This window comes from Balaenoptera musculus, chromosome 3, assembly GCF_009873245.2.
Source record: "Balaenoptera musculus isolate JJ_BM4_2016_0621 chromosome 3, mBalMus1.pri.v3, whole genome shotgun sequence".
In the NCBI taxonomy this organism is placed as follows: domain Eukaryota; kingdom Metazoa; phylum Chordata; class Mammalia; order Artiodactyla; family Balaenopteridae; genus Balaenoptera; species Balaenoptera musculus.
Window position 1 is genome coordinate 60,154,957 of NC_045787.1, and position 7,419 is coordinate 60,162,375.

Sequence of the window (7,419 nt, forward strand, 5' to 3'; positions counted from 1 at the left end):
CCATGCACACACACACGTGCGCGCGCGCGCACATCCACACACACGTGTGAGTGTCGGGAATCAGCCACAGCGGTTCCTTCCGAGCAGCGGAGACTGCTTCCGCGGAAGCTGCGCGCTTGGCCGAGCTTCAGCGGCCGCCGAAGCTGCTGCAAAAGCGGTCTAAGTAGGACTGGGGCCCCAGGACCACCAGCTGCGGCTCGGTGGAGTCCGAGGGGCGGCGGGGGCTAGTTTGGGAGCCTTGAGGGTGTTCGGCAAGCTCCTAGTGTCCTAGCGAGAAAGGCTTTGCTTGGGAGGAGAATACCTAGACCTAAAGCAGATAGAGTCCCTCCAATAAAAGCTTTCTCTTTCCCAAACAAAGCCCCAAATCTAGAAGCTACGGCTCGCGGTGAGCGCGGCACGAGGCAGGATAGCGGCCCTGGGCGGGGCGGCGTGCTCCCTGGACGTGGTTCCCGAACGCGCACCTGGCTGCAAGTTCCCGGGGACTCGCAGGGGGTTTGTGCCCACCGGGGTGGCGCTTGGGGGTATCTAAGACCAGAACGCAGGGGCAGAGGTGGGGAGAAGTATCAGAGTTAGAGACTGGAGGCCTGGCGGCAACACCCCGCTCCTTCAAACCGGCAGGTCCGCAGAAGGCGGCACAGCCTTGGCTCGGCACCCTGTCTGGAGGGAGGCAGGAGAAGCCGCCACCTGGAGAGAGAAGGAGACGGGTGCGGGGCCTACACGTGTGTGCACACAAGCGCTCGTGTCCTCATCTCACAGCCGCCCCCAGAACAGCCGCGGACCGTGCAGCATTCTCCCACACGCACACGCTCGTATATTCTGTTTTGTTGCATCTTTCAAGTAGATAAATAAATGTGTAATAGTTAATGTGAAGACACATCAGAGTAATAACAATGGGACGAAATCAAAGGATTATCCATCTCTGTTAGTAACCGCTGAATAACAATGTTGCGGCGTGATTGATAGCTCGCTTCATTTTATGACTTTTCTATTGGTCTTGATTTTTATAGCAGTATAAACAAACTAAATCATTTCTTCCAAGACTTCAGAACATAAGCATCTGGGGGTAGGGGTGGGGGGAGAGGGGAAAAGGAAAGGAAAAAAAAAAGAGGGAAATCTGAGAGTGGGAGGGGGTGACGGGGGTGGTATGGGGGCGTCGAGCGCAAGCTGGAGCTGGACCGCGAGTCAAGAGCCGGCTGCCAGCAGGCGTGGCGAGGAAAATGACAATAGTCTGGACGTAAAATGCTCGCCCCCGCGCCCGGTTCCCTCTCTGCAGCTCATTTTGGCCAATGTCTGAATCCACCTGGGCAGCGCCTGAGATGTATTTAACAGAGTTTTATTCCTCGTCATCTTCCCACGTTCCTCGGGCAGCCGGGAAAGTGCCGGTCAGGCCCATTGCTGTTGATAATTTAAGGCATTTCCCACACGATCAGGGGAACTGGAGTCCCTAACAAGGCGAGACTTCAGCGCTATAGCCCCCAAATCTTCGGAACGACAAGAATGTCTTCAGAAATCACTTCAAAGCAAAGTAGAAGGATTTTCTATGACGGATCCAGTGATTTTTCCTCAATAAATAGGTTTTAGATTGTTACACACACGTAGAAGCGGAACAAAGGGAACTACTAGAAAATATATTGGTTGCCCCTAATAAAATTTATTTAGACAGTTTACTTCTCATAAAAAATAGAGATTGAATTTTGTACAAGAGCCTGCCAAGGAGCAATGCACAGGGAAATCATTTTTTTCTTTCTCTTTTTTCCCCCTTCTACTTTTTAACGAAGCACAAAGAGCATTTAAAGGCCAGGCAATCCGCTCCCACTCCCGCCGGCCGCGCGTCCAGACGGAGCCAGAGAACTTTGTAGTTTTGAAAGAAGGCGGCTTTCTGGGACATATATATTTCTAAAACAAAACAAAACAAAACCTTGAAGGCTGATTATGTAAACTACAAACACAGCAACTACAAAATCAGTTCCTTTCCTCCTGCTTTGCCATCCTGGTCCAGAGCAAGATTTAGAAACATAGCGGTGGCTGGATCGAGAGGCGGGATGGTATGGGAGATCCATGCAGCAAGTGCTTTAATGATGGGTTTATGCTGATTAGGTTTGTAATTCTGATTTTTCTCTCTACTTGTATTTCTGCGTTCATTGCGAATCCTTTGTAGAGACAAAGAGAGAATAAAAATATATACCAGATGCTCCAGAAGAATTGGGTAGTGTGCCCAGTGCCCTAATTGCTTTTTCCACTTACAGAAGCCTTGGGTGTTTATTAAACGTAACTTTTGGCTGCTTGAGTTGTTTGTAAACTGCGCTCTCTCTCTCTCTCTCTTTTTTTTTTTTTTTTTTGCAGACAGTGGGATGAAATATGGCGCGTTATTATTCACATTCCTGCTATTAAATGCTGAATTGTAACATTGTTCCATTTAATGAGGAGCGCTTCCCTCAATAATTAACGATCTCACATTTTCCTATTTTCTTGCCTGATGAAAAGAATCAATTTTAATTCGTGGTAAATTACAGCCATGCTTTTGGGTATTATTTGCTTACAGAAAACAAATCAAGTGACTTGAACACTCCTGTTTACTTTTCTAGATATGCAATAACCCAAACACAATGGCAAATCAGATCGTGTTCCTCAGGCCTACCTTAAAATCTCAAACAGAATAAAGAGTAGGGGCAAATACTCGAGGAAAAAACACCAGGAAGCTCTCAAGTCCACTGTGCTTGAAACAATGGTGACCACTTTCTCCCACAGCGTTCACATCCCCGGGTGCCTGGAACCGTTGCTCTGCCAGCCCTCACCCTCACCGCACCACCCCCTTCCCGGAAAGGGGTCGGTGGTCCACTTCTGTTCACACTGAAGTTTGGGACGGCTGGATGTCTCATCTGGGGGGAGTCGATGTGAGGATGGGGTGAGTGGAAGGAAAAGGATCTGGGAGGGCAGTCAAGTCTCTGGGAAGAGGTGCCAGGCGCTTCCACACTTCTCTGCCTAAAAGAACACTCTCGAGGTCCCCAGCAAAAGAGACCACAGCCACAGAGGCTTTGGCTGAGGACTCCGGCCCGGCCACTGCGAAAGCACCCTCGGCTCGCCTTCGGGCCTCGGCTCCCGAGGGGCCGAGTGAGCGCCTCTAACCCTTAGCCGAACAGGCCTGGGCCCAGCCCCCACGTGCACTCTCCAGTCCTCTCCGGGCCGGGAGTGCCGGGACTCCGGGCCGCTCCAGCCAGGGTTGTCCCACTGATGTCACCGCGGAGCCTGTGGCCGAAAAAACTCCTTGCTTACGGGACCCTGGCTCCCCAGCCTGGGAGCTAAAAGCCAAGGACCCACACTCCAGGCTTCATTTTTTTTTTGGCATAGGGAGCGGGGGCTGCGTGTGTTTGACACGTGCACTTGTGTGCGCGTTTGTGTGGGCAGTGTGTGTCCACTGCCTGCTCACGAGAACCGCGGGGTTGTACCGGCGCTGGCGGAGGGGCCGAAAACTCGCCCCCAAAGAGTCTGATTTCCTACCCTTCCCAGAAGCCTGTGGCGATACACGAGTCAACATAATTTTTTTTTTCTGCTGCAGTAAACAGTTTCCCATACATTCGAGTTTGCAAACTACAACCATGAGTCCACCTGATGACTCTTCGTGGGCGCTGGAACCGGTCCCTTGCTTATTTTTTTCAATCTTTGCCTTCTAACAACTAGCATCCGCGGCCCTCAACGCGGAAAGCTCGGCACAAAACAATGACGGATCAGTACCCGCCCCCTGACTCCGTATCTCCTCTTTTTTGCCTTTAGCCCTGTAATTTTAATGGCCCCAATCAGCCACACGGCATATAATAAGTGACATAGAGATTTTGTTTGTATGTGTTAAGTTCTCTGCTTTTCTGATTTCTATTTACTCAGGATAAATAATCATATATCAGTTATTCAGTTAGGTGACAAGGCTAGTAATTGGAATAAAAAGAAAAACATCTCATCCTTATCTCTTTCTATAACTAGATATAGCTCTAATAAGACTGCATCAATCTTATCTAGCAAATAAATAAAATAGACAAACAAACAAATTCGCCTCCAACAAGTTAATGCGGTGTATCTGAGTGGAAAGTAGATATTTTCACGCATTCTGGAGATGAGGAGTGACTTTTAATAAAATCACAAGAAAAACAAATGTAATTCTGTGAGCCATTTCTTGGAGCCGCCGGGGCCCGCCCCCTCCCCACTCTCTCCCCGCCCTGCTCCACCGTCCCAACCTTTTTCTTTTCACAAGCAGCTAGTCCCAACCTAAGACGGACACGGCGAAAGCCTTCACTAGCTATTTTACACTTTGGTGGGGGGAGGTTTGGGGGAGGGAGATACAATTCTACGGGGAGTGAGCCTTCTTCAAGTAGAATTTTCTCTTCCCCTGTCTTCTCCCTCCTTTACCATCCTGCCCTTGCTCTTCCTTTTGCTTCCTTTTTCCTCTTTCCTTTTATTCCCCCTTTTCTCTTCCCTTTATTCTATCTTCCTCCTTTCTCTTTTTTTTACCTTTTCGTCTTCCCATTCCTTCCTCTCTTTCTCTTTCCCTTTGCCTCCATCCTTCAGTCTCCTCTTGCACTTTTTCTCCCCCTTTCTCTTTCTCCCCTTTTCTCTGTTCCCCTTCCTCTCTTCTTTCTTCTCCCTCCCTCCCTTCCCCCCCCCATTTCTCTCTACCCCTCCCTTCCCTTGCCCCCTCCCTGCGGCCCGAGTGCGGCTAATTCCGGGCGTCTATATTCACTCAATTAGAGAAATCTACAGAGAAGATCGATCTTCCATCTGCAGACATGCCAGCTTAACAAATTAGATTCTTGTTTCGTGCAGGTGATTTGGTGACAGTTGGGGAATTAGAAGTAATAAGTTGTTGTGTTTGAGACCGGGCCCCCGCCCCTCGCCCGCGCCCCTCCCCGCCCGCAGACCCCCGGCCGCGCCCGCAGCCCGGGCACCCCCTACCCGCTCCCACAAGCAGGCCGGCGCCCGCCACCGCCGCCGCCGCATCCCCCGCCGTAATTAGTGCTGCTGCCCTCCATGTGGGCTCGATTAAACCGTGATTTAGCTGAAAGAAATATAATTATGGCTGCAAATAAAATAATCAGCATTGAAGAGCGATTTCCTTAATGAGATGGAGCGGTTGCACGTCACGGAGTAAAGGGGTCTCATTAAGAGGTGGTAATGAGGCTTGGGTGGATGGTGCAGTTACAAAATAGCCCAACTCCTCTGCAGGCCCGGCCCGCTCGCCCGAGGTGGCCGCCGCCAAGCCCGGCCTCCGTCCCGCGGTCCCGCAGTCCCGGAGGGGCACCCGGGCCGGTCCCGCCCGGCCCCCAGGGGGCGCAGCGCCGGCCGCGCGGCCTCTTCTCTCGGGCCCGCCGCGCCGTCGGGCCGGCCGGGACGGACAGAGGCGGCCGTGCGAGGTGAGGGGGCGGCCGGCTGCTCCGAGGCCCCGGCTGTCCGGCCCGATCGGCGTCGGGAGCCGGGTTTGCGCCAACTGCTCCGAGGACAACGGTCGCTGGAGGAGCCGGTCGGAGCGAGGAGCCCCTGGCTACAGCGGAGGCCGAGGGGCCGTCCAGGGAACCTGTGGGCGCAGGTAGAAGCCTCTCGGGTGGACGTGACTTGGTGTGTGCCGGGGCAGGAGGGCATCACCGTGGGCGCGTCTGCACGCGGCAAACGCTGCGTCTTCACTGACTTTAGAGTTCTGGCGAGGAAGGGCCTTGGGGTTCTCAGTCTCTCCATATTGTTTCCAAACTTTATTAAAGTACTGAAAAGGCACCAACTCTGTTTTAAGAGCCTCATAGAAAAAAAAAAAAAGATTTGAATAAGTTATTCCAAAGATTTCTTAAAAGGGTAGCTCTGACCTTTCTGGTTTATTAGGTTTAGGACAGCCTCTGAATTCCTTCTTTACATCAAGGTGTGTACACATGCATGTTCCCAATGTCCAGATGCGGTGATACTTCAGTACTTATTTCTAATTAGATTGTTAACCTTCTTGATTCAGTTTTATCATTTAGAACCATTCTCAGTTGGACAAGGAAACACATTATCCACACAAAGCGACTAATGAGGCAGCTGAGGCACTTTTCCTTATTCATCTAACCAATATTTGCTGAGCGCCTGCTACGAGCTAGGCACGGTGATGGGCCTCGGGGAGTGAGAGGCGAACAGAGAGATGCATCCTTGGCCTGGTGGAGCTTACAGTCCAGCATTCCCTGCACTGAGTTTTTCAGCCCTGAAATGTTGTGGCCATCAGGCATTTACACCCTGTGAGAGGCAGAGGTAAACCCGAGAAGTAGCTTGTTTTAATGTGCTCTGACCCTCCCACCTTCTCAATCAATATTCTTTTTCTACCCAGGAACGTGGGATTCTGAGGAAGAAAGTAATTTGATAAATTAACTTTCTTAGGTGTTAGGAGTTAATGTAATACCCTTTATAGAATGTTCCCATTTTAAAAGAGGAATGCAAGGCAAGGCAAATTGCCTAGACAAACGACTTCCATATCTATCTGGTGGTAGTGGGAAGCTTGAGAGAGGAGGATTTGGGGGTGTCCAAAATTACTACTTTCCTAATCAGCTCACTAGCTCTGATGGTAACTCTTGCATTTAAAAGAAAAATTTTTCTTGGGTCACAGATCCCTTTGAGAATCTGATTAAAGCTATGCACCTCCTCCCATTAAAAGGCATATATTTAAAAAAAAAAAAAAAGGCATATATTTGCAAACAACTTGGGGGGTTCAGGCCCCCCAATTGCCCCAGTTTGTGAAAGAGTGGTATGCAGGTGAATCCTTAATATTTGTGATTAAGACTTCTGGAGAAGAAATAATACAAGTATCCAGAGGAGTTCTATCAATAAATCTGAACCGAGAAGCTGAGTCAAGAATCAAAAATGAATTGCCAGACCAGTAAGTTCCAAGAAAACAACTGGTTAGCAGATGCGTGCAGTTTAACAAATTTATAACAAATTCACTCTTCCGTCTGACTCAAATATAGGTCGATATTAAACCAAACTTATACACAATGTTTTCATGTTGTAGAGGATTGTCAGGAAAACTACCTTGTCGGTGGGCAGCTCTTGTGGGCAGCATCTTGCCTTCCCAGATGCAGGTCCTGGGCAGCTGGCACTCTGGCTGGGGAGGGCAGCAGCCTCACACAATGGTGGGTCATAAATACACAGACCTTGTCCTGGGTGGTGATGCAAGTGAATGTGATTAAAATTCACACACTGGGACCACAGAGAGTGATGGGTGATTAAAACTCTGTCTTAAACCCACTAAAGCCCCAGAATCCAGAGCTTAAGCTAATTCTCTTATTCACTCCCCAAAGGCATTTTACACATTAGGGCCTGAAACCAAGCAGCAGAGCTGCCTTCTCCGCCCTCCCACACTTTCCCAAGATGCTAACATATGGAACCAGAGAGTCTTTTCTGGGCAGAAGATAGTTC